This window comes from Cygnus olor, chromosome 1, assembly GCF_009769625.2.
Source record: "Cygnus olor isolate bCygOlo1 chromosome 1, bCygOlo1.pri.v2, whole genome shotgun sequence".
Lineage (NCBI taxonomy): Eukaryota > Metazoa > Chordata > Aves > Anseriformes > Anatidae > Cygnus > Cygnus olor.
The window spans coordinates 56,395,402-56,413,131 of NC_049169.1; positions in this window are offsets into that span (position 1 = coordinate 56,395,402).

The window sequence follows — 17,730 nt, forward strand, 5'->3', positions numbered from 1 at the left end:
TCCCATCTTATCAGTCACAAGAGAAAAAGAGAGGTCCCTTGCAACACACTTAGGAACAGGAATTAGTGGCCTCTACCTCCCACCTATACTCCTAGAGATAAAACATTATTTTCTTTCTCTCCTGAGCAAGCTAGCTGGATAATCATCCCACCAGCAGTCAGGTATCCAACACAGGGGAGAAGATTTCCCAGAGAATGCTGATGAATGCCAGTAATTCATCTCATGAGCTACTTCTATTTTCTCATTAATTTTTATTTTGGGAAGAATGTGTGGTTAGATACAGTCCTATTCCTTCCCTCTTCCTGCCCCCAGTGGTATTTTTTGCATTCTTCTGGGATTGCCCCTCACCTTTTAAATTGCTATGGTTGTGTCTCCCTCTCCTGCTGGTTCTCCTCTGTGCCTTCGTTATCAGGCTCTTATTATTGTATTGGCAGGCCCTGCCTTATTTGTCCAATGAACTGACAATTCTCGAGCTGATATCCCATCATATGACCTCTTCATGGAGTGGAGACCAAAATTACTGTGTAACCAGGGGCAATAAACCACACCTGATAAGATGAAAGGCTTTCGGCTTTTTCCAGATTCCAGATACTGGGAAAGGGGTGGGGGTGGGTGGGTAGGTGGAAGAAGAACAATGAAAGAGGTAAAAAAAGAAAGACAAACAGTGCAGCCAGTCATGATGAAGAATATTTAATTATCTGATTTTATTAATCAAGCTTCTCCTCAGGCGACAGGTTGGACAAATGAGTGTCCTTTACTCTGATGAAATGCAAGAGGTAGAGAGCAGGAAGTGCTTCTCTTTGTTCCCTTTGCATCCCTCTGCCCGGTGGCTCGCTGGGGCTGTTTGTGCAAAGGAGAACCTCACGCCCTCCTCATTACCTGATGAGGTGGCAGCTGCTGCATGGGCACAAGAGGCCTCATGGCCTTGTGGAGAGGACACCTTGACTATTCAGTCAATAAGCACTGTTGCCTGTTGAATCAATATGCACAGAGGGTGGTACTCTGGCCGAGGGCACCATTGCCATCCTCTCTTGCTTTTGGGTGCTGTCAGTGCCTGTAATTGTGGCTGGACAAAAACACACAAAGGATTTCTTCCAATTTTCTGCTTAGTCTGAATGAGAGAGTGGGTAGTTTATGGGCTGGGAGGAGGTGAGCATGATATCTGTATGGGGAGGGAAGGGAAAAAAAGATGTGAATATACACCTTGGATGGAAACTGCCTATTTAATAAACGGGCTTCCTCTTTTATTCATGATTCCTGATTTGAAAACCAGTTTGAGTTTCATGGAATACTATGAAAAAGCACAAGGAGAATCTTAGTACTTACTTTTACAAACACTTTATTTTCCCTACTCAGCTTGCCTTAGACACTAAAAAAGGGGCCACTCTTCTTGCTTTTACCAGCTCCCCATAGAGTAATGGCTTAAAATCTTACTCAGTTCCCAGATGTCATGAGTCAAAGGTCCTTGACCCAGCCTCCGGTGTATTAGTTAAGCATATATGACAGTGTCTGGACTCTCTGCCTATTACTGTGCTACCTTTTATCAGGAAGATTTCAGGCACATGGCAACCAGCTTCAGGGACTGGGATCCTCTGTTTTTTTAAGCCACCTCTTCTGTCCATTTTTTCCAAAGGCCGTATGTAGGCACAGCCTTGGAGTTGTCTGCTTCATTTGCCAAGTGAAGCCCAAGAAAGGACACGTTTTCCTTTGCCATGAAAAGTTTTGTCTTTGGTTTGTTATTAAAGCCTCTTTGTGTTCAAGGGTCTCATTTCTTGCTGCAGGGGGAGGAGGTGTATGATTTCGGGGAAAAGTCTGATAGGTTCAAACACTCCTTATGAAAGGACTCATATCTTTGGAGGTCCCTGGCTGGGTAAATCAGCCTAGAGACTCAGTGCAAAATCTGTACCTCTTATCCCTCCTCAGTTATTCAGCTCCACTTTTGCCCAGTTAAAAACACACCGTTTTGGAAGGAAGAGACATAGCCTTCTGGCAGTGATGTATCTCTGAATGCTCACACCAGCTTTCAAAGAAATACAAGTGTCTCTCCATTAAAAAATACTCTAAAGAAAAGAGAGTGGAGACAGGCACACTCCAAGTTTTCATCTCAGTGAAATATCTTTATTCAATGATCAGACTGACAACACGTAACAAGTGAAACCAGAGTATCTCCATAGTCACAGAATATATGCTGCCTGTCTCCACTGCTGACTCTCTCTGGGTAGGCACCTGCTGAGACAATGCTGTAGTCCCATGCCACAAAATCATATCTGTCTTACTTTGTGACTTTAAACCTCTTCACTGCTCACAGGGGCAAGTTGCTTTTCTGTGTGCATTTGAGTTTAAATGAGATGCACACACATAAATTTATAACTTGAAAGCTTCCTTGTGAAGGCTTTATTTTTATTCTGTCTTATTGTATTGTTCTTTTTATTAAAACTGAAGGCAACGCCAACTGAGAAATATATTTTTATTCTTCTATATAGAAAAACACAACAAGCTCTGTGGTAGGAAATAGAATGAATAACTGACAACTCTTGAAAGGGGATTAGAAAGCATCAGTGTAATGATGCATAAATCCCATGTTTTGCATACAAAGGTTTCTTCAGAAAAAAATGCAGATTTGATATCAAAATGTTTAAGTAATACTGAAAGACTTTAACATTTTCATATTTTTTAATACTGAATTGGAAAAAAGTGATATATACTATTTCATTAACTAAAAAACTAAATTCTTTCTTTGGAATGATTGCTATTTTGGATTTTCTTTTCTTTGTGTGATAGTAAAATAAAGATGAGTGGCAAAAAATAGAAGCTTGAAATGCAAATGAACATTTTGCAAATTAAAATAGTTCAGCTGACCCCTTTTTCAAATGATTGAGTTGCTGAAATGTAACAAATTATTTATGTTCAAAACAAGAAATGATTTACTTTTAAATTACCAAAGAATGAAGAAGTTATTTTTCTGCCGAGTTCTAATATAATACCTTTTGTAGTGTAGTTTGGGGATATTTTTGCATTTCTGCTTGACCTGGAAATGCAGATGATTCTCATTTGTTGCAATTATTGTGCTACCTGTCTAATTTAGTCTATATAATCCTGAATGCAGGAAACACATCTTCCCCTGGGGCTGCTGAGCTCCGAAGGCAACTCCTCACACCAGAAGGCAGCTGTCTAGAAGAAAATCATGCCACGCTGATTTTCTCAACTCCTCCTGCCCATGACAAGTACATCTAGAAGTCTACAAAGCCTATCAGGTTTTTAAAATATGGCGTGCTTTCAGAAAGTGAAGAGTCCTGGATATGCTTACTCAAAATCAACTATCAATGTTTGGGAGCTTTTGGTCCAATATTGCCTGCCTTGAAGAGGAAAACAAAGTGTATTTATGCTGTTGGACAGGAATGGTGCCTGTTCCTGCCCCACTGATCTCTTTTCTGCACAAAGACAGTAACAGGGCAATGTTCCACCTTGTACTTCAAAGCCTCTCCTTTAGCTCCCGCTTCTGTATGTGACAGAGAGCTGGAGCTGTCTGGTGTTTATGCATTGCACAGAGGCCACAGCTCACAACACTTCATCTCTCAGGGCTTGTGTTCAACCAGCTATACAGAGCAAGTCTAGGAGCTCAGGCAGTCAGAGGTCCAGGTGAATAGGTGCACCAGCAGTTACTGGCTACAGTGCAGCTGCAAATTGCCCATGTCACCTCTGGAGCCTTGTGTCCTTGTAGGTTGTCTTCCACCCTTTATGCCTTACTGGACTCTGACAGAGTCCCCCGTGACAGCTGCTGCGATCTTCTCAAAGCTCAACAGCTGGTAATGATCTAGCAGAAAGCCCACACAGCCTGCCTTCTGCAGTCCTTTTAACCTCAGATTTATTAGCCCTGTTGTCTCCACAGATTTCTCAACAAGCACATAAATTAGAAATATTAATAAAAGAGACACTGTAGGTTTAAACTGATAACATTTATTATGTTTTTTTTTTTTTTTTTTTTTTTTAATGGCACAATTATTATCAATTGACATTTAAAAAGGCATCATAATCCATCAAGGTGAAATGGACTCAGAAAGCTATTTCTCCCAGGCCAAAAATAATAACAACAGAAGCAGAAGGACTGCAAGAGAGAGCACACAAACAGTTTTAGTCCAGGTCACTGATTACATATTTTGGAGGTGTTTTTTAGCAACTTCATCCTCTGTTTAACCCATTCTCATATTTCATAATTGTGCTTATCCCCTGACAGGCCCTTCAACTCCTTTATAGCGATTTTTCTCCAAAAATCTTTAGTTAATCCATGATTGGGAGCCTGGTTCTTTGCTTCAAACAGAGCAGAAGCTGTTATATGTGGGAAGGGCTGAAGAGATCAAAGGTTGTCCTTGTCATAGCAATTCAGGCCTCTGAGCAGCAATTGCCATGGAGAACTGTCCAGCATGGCCATAAACTGTCTTTGATCTGTCTGCTGTTTTGCCGATGGAAAGTTAAAAATAAAGAGAGAATTTGCTTAATTTAGCCCGTCCTTGCAAACATGGGAAGAACAGCCATTTTCTCCCTACCTGCTTATGAAGGCTACAGAGGCTATTTGTACAGAAATAAGAGCAACCTGGAAGGAAGGAAGGAAGGAAGGAAGGAAGGAAGGAAGGAAGGAAGGAAGGAAGGAAGGAAGGAAGGAAGGAAAATAGAGTCAAACAGAAAGTCCATGACCTCTAACTCATTATTTCAAATTGGTTGTAGTTTGCTAGTGAATGAATGTCCTTAGTGATGCATGAAAATGAACTTCTTGTGTCCCAGAACAGTTCTTCATCATCCAGATGTGCAGAAGGCACTGAGTCCTCCCATGAATCACTAGCACTATGCTGGACTGCTGTTGTTTTGTAGCTGTATCTGCAATTAAAAAAGTAGGCCTTCATGCATTTTCTACTATGTAAATGCCCAGCAGAAGATAATATTCTAAACAGTGCCATGGTGAGGTGTCTCATTTTCCATCAGGGAGGAGACTGGCACTTCCAAATGGGCTATTTTCAGAAAAATGCCTGAAAGAAGTGCTCCTAACTTCCATCTGAAGTCACTTGTCTCTCTCCATTGTCAAGAGAGAAAGCCTCAACATGTAGTTTAGATTAATTATCAGAAAGTTAGGTGCCTAGAATACAGTACCATCTTCCCCCCAACCTTCAAATTCACTGTACAATTTTGTGATTGCATCTCTTTCAAAGAGTGAGACTGACCTTATTTTGTCCTGTGTGCTTAGCTACATGTGCACTGGACTGTTTTGTTTTGGTAGACAGATTTTTTTTTCAGTGTGCTTGTATGAAAAACGGCACACGCACAAAGTGAACCTAGTAGTAGGCGGATGTCAATGAGGTTAAGCTGCCTACCAGTGTCTTGGCTGAATGGGAAATATTTACACTATACTGTTGGGATGCAGCTGCCAACTATAGTCGTCATTCCTCAGGAGGCTGGTCCAGAGTCATTCACATTCTGGCTACAGGCATATGGAAAGTAGATTTCTTGTCCTAGGAGTATTTCGAGATTTCAAGAGATGCTACTACAACAAATCAGTGTGAAAAGTCAAACTCTCAAGGGCTCTCCTCCACTCCCCCCCCAAACAACCAACAACCAACCAAAAAAAAACAACCCCCAAAGCTACCTTTTTTTTTAATTTTCAGTTCTTTAGTCTCAGCTCAATAAAATCCCTTCATTTTGATAATTATTAAAAGTTTTGTCTTGTTATTGATCTTTCAATTATATATTCACTTAATTTTTAAATAAAGATGTAATCTCAAACAAGGTAAATTAACCTTTTCTAAAACTACTGGAGCAATGTGTTTGAACAATCTGAAGGGTTTTCAAAATCTTTTTGAAAAATGAATAGTGAATCCAAACAACACCAGCCTGGTAGCGTACTGTAGCGCTCTGTGTGTGCATAGTAAATGCATGTGTTTGCTGCTGACCCAGTATCCTGGTCACTTCAGTGCAACTGGAAAATCAACTGCTTGCCAAAAAACTAATTATGTATGCTTTTCCTAAAACATATTTATATTTTGTTTTATTATGTTATGTATGCTTTTCCTAAAGCAGCTGTCTGTCCTGATTAACAAGTGGCACAGTTAGCCACCTAGTCATGTTACACAGTTAAATCCACACTGTTTTTCAAAGTCTTTTCCTCTATTTCTGTACCTATTTTCACAATCCAGCAGTCCAGTCTGTGAGGCATCCTGGAAAGCAGCTACAGCACGCATACAGATAATTTATGTGGGAATAAATACATTCTGTACTGCATGCATAATAGGGCTTTTATCTGTCTGGGATGGTCACAGATTGCAGTGTGTGCAAGCTTGACAATCTTACCTTTCTCAACAATTGCTTTGATTTCTACAAGGGAAAAAGAAAAAAAAAAGAAAGAAAGAAAAAAAAAGTTATGTGCTATAAAGTTTCCAGACAGCTCTGATACCCTGTAAGGATTTTAACTAGTCAACACCTTTCACGATAGGCTTTGCAAATGGTTTTGTGAAACACTGTTTTAGTTAACAGTAATTAATTCAATGTTAAGACAGATCCAATATTATATGATCACTGCTTGAACCATTTCTTCTCTCAAAGTCAAGCAGGAGAGGGCAGCGTGTCCTGCAGAACAGCACATCTGGGCTGCTACAGACCAGGTGGGGACATGAAAATTGTCTTACACCCTTGTCCTCCATTTTAAGTTGAGTCATCCCCATGGTGAACAGATGTCACTGGGTGAGAAGTGATACTTTTATGCATCTGATTTCTATGCAAAGATTCTCCTGTAGTTACCTGACACAGTAAATCCCATGATTTACAAGCTAAGAACAACCTTGAATTTTTGTATATATGGGCTTCTGCAGCTTTGCAGGGTGGAAAAGAAACACAGAAATATCTACAGAAAAAAAAATCCATTAAATTAAAATCAGTTAAAGGTGGGCCACTAAAGCCTTTTTTTTCAGGTGATTCATTCTAGAAAGCACAAGAGAAGCTGAGAGTTGTCCTAGCTGCTATAAACTTCACACTTCCCAGGGCGTAGACATGCAGTTTTAAAGAAATGAATAATGGCTGACAATTACTCATGGTTATTCCTGTAGAATACCCCAAGCCCTACTTACTCCAACAAGGTGTAGTGAGTGAAGTGATTGTGATCCATGCTCTGCCGATTCAAACAGCCTCTTGCCTGATGAGACCTTAAGTCTAGTTTTAGGACAAGCTAGGAGCCGGGATGGTTTGTACTGTCAAATTTCTCTGTAGGTCCTGAACAGAAATGGCAGGAGGGCATGAAGATGTGTCCTCAGAGCTATACAAAGGGAGTCCCAAGAGGAGAATAAGCCCTGTGTTGACAGTGAAGTGAGAGCAGTAGACTTGGGGAAGATATTGGGCAGGAGCATGATACATTGGCAGAGCAGACTGGGAGATATTATCCTTGCAGCCTGTCCTGTCAACACATATCCTTGTCAGTTCTAAAATTCAGGTCAAACTCCATGAAGAGAGAGCAAAAGAAATTGCACTGTAGTGATTCATTAGTTCTGCTTACAAAACTTGGAGAAAATGTGATTTCTAAATTTAGCCAATACATCAAAATTTCAGCCTCTGCCAGGGACAGTTGTGTCAGGCTGGCCAGATGGCAGGATGGCAAAGCAAGCAAACCATCCACTGAGGCCCTGCAACATCTTGGGAAAGCACAAGATACCTGTGTACAGACTAGAGAAGGAAAAACAGCATCTGCAGGTACACCAAAGGAGATGTTCATCCACTTACTGAGGAGACATGATTCCTCCTTGCCTGTCAGTGCTCACCACTCCTGAGCCAGCCCTCTCCCAGGCTCCTTCCCTCCACTTTGGTAGCATTGCAACTTTACCCATCCTTTCCCTGGGGATTCTAAGAAAATGATGAAGTGCACAATATTCCTAAGCTTTCAGCGTTTTGTTTTGTTTAATGGGCTCCAGTGGGAGCTCCTATTAATCCACTCTGGAGAGAAGAGCTTTTGTTGTTGTTACTGTTATTGTTGCTGTTGTTTGCCCCCTTCTGCCTGAGGCAGGTCATGAATTATGTGTCTGATGTTTTTCCTCAGCCCCTGGACTTCCCTCTGATGTCCCACAGGGGCCCATTAAGAGCTTCCTTGCCACATCCCTCCAGAGAAAGGCCAAGTGCTGAAGTGGCAGAGGCAGGGGAAGAGGGAGGCTCTTGTGACTCAGAAAAGTGGAGGATTTTTGGAGGGGCGCAGCAAGCCACCATTAGGATTTGAATAAAGGCAGGACATCTCCATAGCTACAAGAACCTGTGTGGATCTGCAGGGGGACTGAGATGCATAACAAAATTAATTGTCTGATTACAGGGCAGAAGTGTGTTTTTCCTTCTCAAATTGCCCTCTGAATCATGGTATTTCCAATCATTCAGTTGCACAAGAACTTAAACTTCAAGGAAATGGACGCTTTTGACCTGGAGCTGACAGCAGGCCCTTCTGTGGATCCAGGCCACAAACTACACACACCAAAGTTTACTACACAGCCAAAGTTTAGCCCCAGCTGCTAAAGCTGCCTAAGCCTTTGGGGCAGAAAAAGCCCTAATTTTGTTCCCCTAAGTGACACCTGACATAGCTGCTTTTGTACATTTCAAGTGAATTCCTGCAAGAAGCCATCCCATCTTTTTCATGACCACGGAATTTTTAAATGTACTTCTGTATTTTCTGATGTGACAGTGACATAGACTATGAAAACTGTTTGGGCTACATAGGTGTTCCCTTCCCTTCCCTTCCCTTCCCTTCCCTTCCCTTCCCTTCCCTTCCCTTCCCTTCCCTTCCCTTCCCTTCCCTTCCCTTCCCTTCCCTTCCCTTCCCTTCCCTTCCCTTCCCGCCTGTACTAAGAAAGAAAACTTTCTGTAGTAGTGTGCCAACCTGGCCTCTCTTCAAGTGCTCTGTCTGCTTTTTATCCATAAAATTACATACTGGAAAGTCCCTCTAAAGAACATAATCAGCTGAGGCTGCAGAGTCAAGTACTGGAAAGCTAAAGCAATGCCAGACTTAAGATTGCTTTTGCTCATACATTAAGCGACAAATGCATTAGGGTGTACTAAGGACTTTCGGAGATGTTTGGACTCTTGTAGAAAGTGGAAGGATCTGTCTCATAAGCAGGACTGATAAATTACCTGAGAAGTGATTTATTTGCATGAACTGTCCCTCACCTGTGGTACCAATATCCCTTTCCCTCTGTTGATTTTGTCCATTGTCTGTCCTCTACAACTTCCAGGAGTTACTAAAACCATAGCGTCTGTGGCACGTGACACAGCACTCTGCAGCAGACAAGGGAGGAGGAGGAGGCAGATGGGGATTTAGTTCCCTGGTTCAGACAACCTCTGAGAGGGATGAAAGGGCATTTTTCAGCCCAGAAGGCAGCAGAGGAGTTTTGAGCCTGACACTTCTGTTCAGGAGCTTCTAGATGGATCACAGCTCTCTGTGGTTCGTTCATGGCTTATTCAGTCTCCTTTGGTGATGAGCTGTCATTCACTGCCAGCAAGGCACTGAAAAGGAGCTATAAAAGTAGAGCTATTTTCTGACCCAGTAAAGGTTTACATGGCCAACCCTGAGGCGAAAAGGGAAATTTACCCACTCCAGGTCAACAGAGGGCAGAGCAGCTGAACGATGCATGGCCAAAGTAAGGCAATGAGAAGCCCTCTTGCCTACCTAAAGGGAAATCTGGCTGAGGATGGGTGAGGGCTGTCAGAGGCAGCTGGTACAGATGCTGTCCCTCTTCCCTCACACCTGTCTAGACTACTGGCAATATAACAAGGTGGTGAGTTTCCTCACTGACTAAATACTTAAGCTTATTCACAGCTTATGTTGCCAAAAATAAAACTAATTTGCTGAAATGTTCCATTTAGTTCTGTTATTATGGGAGTAAGCTTTGAAAAATGAAAATGTTTTCAGATTGTCAGTGCTCTTTTTATGAAATTTATGAAAACAGCATAAAAAAAAAAAAAAGAAAACCCTTTACCACCTTTTGTATTTATTTATGAAAAAAGTCCCTTTAATTTCCCTTTAGCTTTAGGTATAGACCTTCCCTCTGCTGGACACTGACAGCAGACTCAAGCAGATGTTGCTCTATCCTTGACATGCAGGCTGAAATTCCATCTTTCCCTCATAGCCACGAGGTATAAAAGCATTTCTCAATAATGAAAAGAGAGATGTTGTTGTCATCAAAGCAGAGCTGGAGCCCCAGACACATACCTATGTATTAATCTATCATGGGCATCATGTAGATTTGTTCCTCTTGGCTCTTGCAAAAACAGGTAGAGACTTGGATGTGCTTTAGCCACAGGAACTTCCCTGTGGACATCAGACAGTAATTGCAATATCTATGCTGTTGACATGACTGGGTAAATATACAACACAATCATTGTCAGCTTTGTTTTTGTTTGTTTGTTTGTTTGTTTTACAAATACTGTTCTAAATTTGGTTTACATGCTAATACACCAGTGGTAGAGAAAAGATGAGGTTGAGAATCAGTTCCTATTATTACCTATCACTTTCTATTTTGGTTATCAAGTTTCTTTTACTCACTCGAGGAACCATGAAGAATATGGAGTGCAAACTCACATTACTTCACATCTCCAAATCTGTCACCTTTAAGTCAATGCTAGTTAATAATACAGGTAAGCTCTCACTTAACTAACAATAGTGATACAGGAAGTACATCTAGCTCCCATTTCATATCCTGACATTGGTTGTTAGGAGTGTTGCTAAATACACAAAACTCTACTGCCAAGGACATTAAAAGGAATTTGAATGCTGGATTCAAGCAGCCTCCTGCATATAGCTGAAGATCTATAATTTCACTTAATCATTTAACTAAAGTTGAAACATTGCATGTCCAGAGCTCTGATAAAAGTAAAACAGAAAGTTCCTTTGATTGAAATGGCAGTTGGAACAAGTTTGCAGCATATCAGTGCTTCTTCATTAATACCCTAGTGTTAGAACTACCAAATGCATCTGAAATATTCATTTTCTGAAACTGTATTTTAAATTCAAGCTTTCTGAAGATGCACAGTTTAGATTTGGGGTTTAAAGATTTTAATAGAGATATCACATTTCAATAAAAATCCACCTCAGGCACAACAAGCTAAATGGCTAATATTCAGTTAGCTCCACCTTAATATATCAAGGCTACGCAGCACTAAAAAGATTGCATGCATACACACAAACATAGTCATACATAGCCAAGAACTGTTTTCTCTTGGTAATGCAAAGTAATAGAGATACAGATGGCATAACACAATTCACAAAAAAATTGTAAGACAGCTGGCACTGAATGTGTTTGAAATAGGGTAGTGAGCATACTGGGAGGATGTAATAGAGTAGAGGATGCAGCGAGAGACCATGTCAGTGCAGACATACCCAAGCCAATGTCCAGCAGAGCCAATGTTCCCCATGTGACTGTGCAGCACCATGCAGATGACCTGTCTGAATGTACAAATAGCATATCTGTTCATGTGGAGCATCCGCAGGTGACTCTGCACAGTTAAGACCCAGCCTGGGTAATAGGCATACAGAGAATCAATGAGAGCTGCAGCATAATCTATTTCCTGATTCACCATCAGAAAAGATACTCTCAAACTTCCACAAAAATCCTTCCATTAAGAAATTTTCACCACGTGTCACTGAGTTAATCACATCCAGAACACTTCAGTTCAAAGAAATGCAAGAGTCTCTGTGGACCTGAGAGACTCTACTTTTTTTTTTTTTTTTTTTTTTTTTTGTAACAAAGATCAGTGCAGCTTATATCTCTCTTCTATTTGCATCCGGAGCAGGGAGAAGGACAGGCAAACAATGTCTTAAACGTCATGTCCAAGCTGGTTGTTTAACTTGACTTGTATCTGCCGGCTGGCAGTTTCTTTTTAGTGCTAATGGCCAGCTTCTGCTCCCACTTCTGTCTCCACAGTGAATTGTTGACAAATCTTTCCAGCAACCTTTTTAAAGACCAAATGCCTACAAAGTGTTTTAGAGTGAGAAAAAGAGAGATGGTGAGAGAATCTACACAGGCTTGTGGCTGTGATTACTGCAGTTTGAGAGTATTTTTATTTTCTTCCAGAGACAGAGAGAGAGAAGAGGGGTGGGGGAGAATGACTACAAGCATGTGCTTAGCTAGCTTCTGCATGACAAAACACAGCCAACAAATTATCTGCCTTCTTTTTTATGTCCATGCAACCAAGATTCCTGCCTAGGGTGCTGGCTTAGTATCTCTGGACCACAGCTCAAGTGCTGGACTTCAAGTGCACTGGAGACCTTTACATGTGGAGGAAGCCAGGCTAATGCACTTTCTGCATTGCTAATGTAGGCTTAGTTCATGGCTGAGAAAATCAGTAGAGTTTGACTCAAATTAATAGAGTACAGTGGGAACATTTGAGGGTACACAATCAAAAGGAGTGGATCCATTTGCAATTTGTTCAGTGTACCTGAATCTCATGGTGAATGGCCTGAAATGCTAATCAGGTCAGGCTTTGCCTTTTTGGCTTATAACTGCAAGTTTTACAAGGCTTTCTGAACGAGGATGATTTAATGCCTCATTTGGCACCTGAAGTTTCACCCACACCAAACAGTGTATGTACTACATCAGACGAAAGGGGAATGGCTCAGTGTCTGCACAGCCCCTCCTCAACACCATGGCTGCGCTCAACTTTGCAATAGGTCTTCTCTACGCACAGCTGAAACATGTAGCCTTCAGACCAATAGTCTGCAGTCACAAATACAGATTGGAAGCTGTGGATTAGGAAATACGTTCCAAATGCATGTGATTAAATTTTCTACTAATGTGGGGACTGCAGATGTATTATTCACTGGATTTGTAGTCTGTGTTTGCTAAATTCTCCTAAATGTAGCTTCCACCTGGACTCCTCAAGGCACTAGGCTGAGTTTACAGAGCACTTTAGCACTTAAGAACCCCCTTGTGCTAGGTGTTGTACAAATACAGAACAAGGAGACACTTCTGAATGATGAGAGGTGCCCAGTGAATGTTATGAAAATAAAAACATTACAGAAATCTTGTTATGTCTTCATGCTGCCTCTGGTGGAATGGGCTGCACTGAAATGAGCTAACCCATGGCTGTATTTTGACCATTTGTATCTGAACTTTTTGTATCTAGGTGCATCATGTCAGCGCCATGTACTGCAGAGATGTATAGGCTAGCTTTAAACACGTGGGTTTATGCAGGTAATATTGTGCTGAACTTTGCTTTGCTGAGATGCTGTTTCTAAGACCCCTGGAAACACGTGGGTTAGCACAGTGTCCCAAACAGGATACTTAGTTTTACTCCAAGGAGTGTGCCTAGTGAATGAGTTATCTCTTACAGCATTGGCTCTTGTATGAACATACAATGCTGCCCAGAAAGAGGGAGGTGAACCCTCAGTTCCCCATGCCCTCTCAGAGCAAGTGAAGAATAAACTAGAAAGCTACTACTTTTTCTGGCATTTCTCAGTCTGCACTGTACACCATAGATAGCTAGTCTGCCAGCAGCTAACAGCGCTAACAAAAGCCCTAAACTCTGAGTTATGGTAGAGAAGTTTCCAGACAAAAGGAACTACGATGGTAGGGTCCTGGGCTCCCTGTTCATTAGCTATTCCTCTTCAAGAACTCCCAGTTCCGTTTTCTCCTCCCACCTCCCTTTGGGAAGAGCAAACAGGATTTATTTTTTTTTCCTGTAAAAGTATTCATCTCCTGCTGCTGCTGGACACCACGTAAGTTCTACAGCACTGTGATGGCGCCACGGCTTGGGAAGGGATTAGAGCAGTGAGTGCAGCAGGGTACCACCAGCATTGTTAGCAGGAGCTGGAATCGGGTACTGTACCACTGCCGCACTCCTCTCCAAAAGCTTCAAACTTTAAGCTCCGGGAGCGCATCCTGCACTGCCCGTGCAATGTAGGAGCTTTATCTCGCAGCCGTCCGGCCCCCTGGCCAGGCAGCCTCCTTCCCTCCCGCCGAGCGGTTTGTTTCCTGCTCGTGGTGTTACCGTGACCGCGCCGAGCCGGCCACAAGGCGGCCATGCCCACCGGCGGCCGCCAGAGGGCGCCGTGCGCTCGGCCGGGCCCCGGAACGGCCGATGGGCTGGTCCGCGCCCTGCCGCGCCCAGGCGGGGAACGGGGGCGCCGGGGGGGCCGCGGGTCTCCGCCGGCCGCAGGGGCGGGAGGAGCTTGTCCAGGAGGCCTGGGCGGGAAGCGGAAAATTTCCATCTCGTCCCCCGCTGGGGCCAGGAGGCACGGCTCTTGGAATGGACAAAGGTAGACGGGGAGAAGGTGTGGATGAGCGCTATCTAGCAACTTCTGGATGTCTCTAGAAGGAGCAGGGGGCAGCCATATGGCCTGGGTGCCCCAGAGAGGTCGGGTGGTATGGGGACTGTCAGCGTGCCCCGGTGCTTTAACAGGTTAGGAGGTAGGGGAAGTTTTATGGCAGCTGCAGGTGGTTGGTGTAGTTCCACAGGCACTACTCAGCATGCCACTAAACCCTCTCTTTCAAAAGTAGTTGAATAGTGAATTGGCATAGCCGGCTGCTGACATAACATTATTTACAGCAGTCAAAACTAAAACTGTTTGTGAAGGCTTGCAGAAGGAGCCTGAAATACTGAGTGATTGGGTAATAAAATGGCAGATGAAATTCATTGTCAATAAAGGCAGACTAATGCATATGGAGGAGAACAACCTTAACTGTATGTGCACAGTGATGGACTCTAAATGAGCTATTACCACTCAGAAGACAGATTTTAGAATCATTACATATAATTCTTCCTAAACATCAGCTCAAACCTAGCAGTGGTCAAAAAGACAAATGGAATATTAGAAATTATTAGGAAAGAAATGGAGAACATAGTAAAAAACATTCTTTTTGTTACCATGCAAACCTGTGCTGTGTTCTCATGTTGAATGCTATATGCAGTTATGGTCTGTCAGGAAAAAAAAAAAAAAAAAGGGCAAAAAAATCTTGAGGTAGGTGTGGAAAGTACAGAATTAGAAACTTCATAAATAGGGTGACAAGGTTGACAGGAGGGAGGGAACAATTTGTTAGACAGCATGTTTAGTAGAAGAGCCATAGGTACTCAGGAGACAATGAAAGTGTGGAACTCATTGCCCCAGGAAATTTTAAAAGCCCCACGTGTAATTAAATTAAAACAACAACAACAAATAAAGCCGAGGACATTAGGCCAAAGAAAGGCTATATTTTTGGAGTGATGCAGATACAATTACAAGCTCAGGAAGTAGTGTAGTTTCTAGCTCCTGGAAATTTATATTGGGATTGGAGCAGTCACTATATCCCAGTACTGCTTCTGACGTTCTCTCTGATTTTTTTTTCTTTTCTTTTTATCTGTTGGGCTGCACAGACCTTTACTTTGAACCAGCATGACCATACTTATATTATTATGCTACAGATATAGAAATATTTTGGTCCTAAGGAAAACCAATGGCAGAATTCATTGATTTAAAGAATAGGGAAATCAGTTCTGCCACTAGCTGGGTCATGTCTCACTGTGCGAGGTGTTGCATTGATTGAAGCAAGACTGCTGGCACAGCATGAGCAGCTTATAACAGGTAGCTTTGAGCTACGCATAAAGTATCAGTGACTAAGAGTGGGATTCATTTCAGCTAACTTTAGCTGATGTTAAGAGCTAGGTGCTTATTCTTTAGGCAGCCGAGGTACTTCTTCATGTCGCAGTGTTTCCACAGTACCAGATTTGCCAGAGGAAACAAGGACAAAACACATATCATGTTCCTGGAAAGAAAGAAAACCAATGAAAACATTAAGAGCATAAGTCACCTCTCCTGCTTTTCAACACCTGAAATAAGAAACTGATATGGTGGGGTATGGACATCTTGGGGTAAAGACATGAAGTAAGAACTTATTTTCCCCAACAAAAATAAATGTGACACTTTGCTCTTGGGATGTAACAGAGTAGGGATGTAACAGATGTCTCAGAGACAGGACAAGTGAATAAAAAAAAAACAAACAGTATTTGCATTAGAAACATAAATATTTTAGTTTGGTACAGGACTACAGAATAAGTATCCCCCTTTAGGCCATTGGTGAACTGCTGGAGAGTTGCAACTGCTTTTCCTAGCCAGGATTGCATCCCCAGAAAGAGCTTCTACTAGTAAGGAAGCAGGAAGTAGTACTCCTCAGAACTGGATCCTAACTACTAGAACAAGCGTGATTTAGATTAGTGGTAGACCAAAGCAAAGCAGAATGTTGCATAAGACAGTACAAAAGAAAAGATACTTGGCAGGAAGAAGTGGAGTAGGTCTGGGGGTTGGTAATCAGGATCTGTTCCAAGGATATTGAATCTCTTTTTTTTTTTTTTTTGTAATTGCTTGTGTAGTGGCTGGTCTCCAGTTCTTCCCCTTGCAGTGAGGCTTTTTTTGTTTGCAAGAGAAAAGCATAATGGATCAGACATTTGAGTAAGTAATGAAAACCTAGCATATTTGATCCAGAAACAATTAAGAAAAATGGCAGACAGCATTTTAAAATCCTGAAAAACTTCACGGCTTAGAAATGTTTCTCCCATTTTCTCCAAACCTCAAGCCTTATTTACTTTGTTTTTAAATGGCCATTCAGTAAATTTTTGTTGTTGTTTGTTTGTTTGGGGGAATAAATTTATATATACTTATTTATGTATTTATAAGCAGAAAGGAAAATAAAGGGATAATCTTTTCAGAGATGAGTACATAGGGCCTGCCAGTCAGCTGGTTTCTTTGGTATACTCAGTTAGTTCATATTATCGTGTATTGCAGTGGTGCTTAGCAGCTGCCACTGAAATTGAAGTTCCCTTGTGCTGGATCTGTAAAAACATGAAGGAAGAGTCCTAGCTTTGAAGCCATCAGAGCTTAACTAGATAAGAGAAGCCATGACAGTAAAGAGGAGACATTCCTCCACAGTTTAATTTCTTTGACTAGCCTTTTAATTTGTAAAGGAACATTCACCCAAAACAGTGCTTGATTAGAAATCTCTGGCCAAGCTAGTGCCTTGAAACAGCCCAGGGCAGTACCTACCACACAGCGACCCTAGAACAAGCTCCAGATCCAGAAAATCCTTACATATGGGGTGCTGTGCCTATACCAAGTCTGTGCCTATACCAAGGCCTGTGACCCAGGCCAGTATGGGAGAGCTGACATGCTGGTATGTTTTCCACCTCTACAGCAAGTCTGTGGAGAATTGGCAGAAGCACCATCATCCATCTTGCCTGGAGTGATAAACATGCACCTGAACCTGCCTGTGTGTCCCAAATGAAGAAGTCCTCTGTACACCTTAACCACAAATGTGGTCACATCTAATTGCATGCCGTTTACAGTGGAACACAATCTCTAGGAAGAAATCATATATTTTTTTTTCAGTGTATGTTGGTTTTAGCTACACCTACTGTTTTTGTATGGTTTCTGGGTATCATGTTCTTTTTGTTAAAAAGGAAAAAAAAAGTTGCTATTAATGCTCAATGTTACTTCAATATGATGGTAATGCATGCATTAACAATGCATAGGTAGATTAGATAATTAACATTCAGTTGTAGTTCTGGCACAGTTTGAGGGCATGAACTGTAGCCAAGAATATATGGATTCCTAAAACTGTTTCCTGTGCTAAATCTCAGCATCAGCCTGTCCATAAGTAATGAGAAGAAGGACGATGTAAAATAATGGTATTGTTCAAATAGCGTCACTTCTCCCTCCCTCACATTTTTTAAAGAAATGTATTGCAAACATTCATA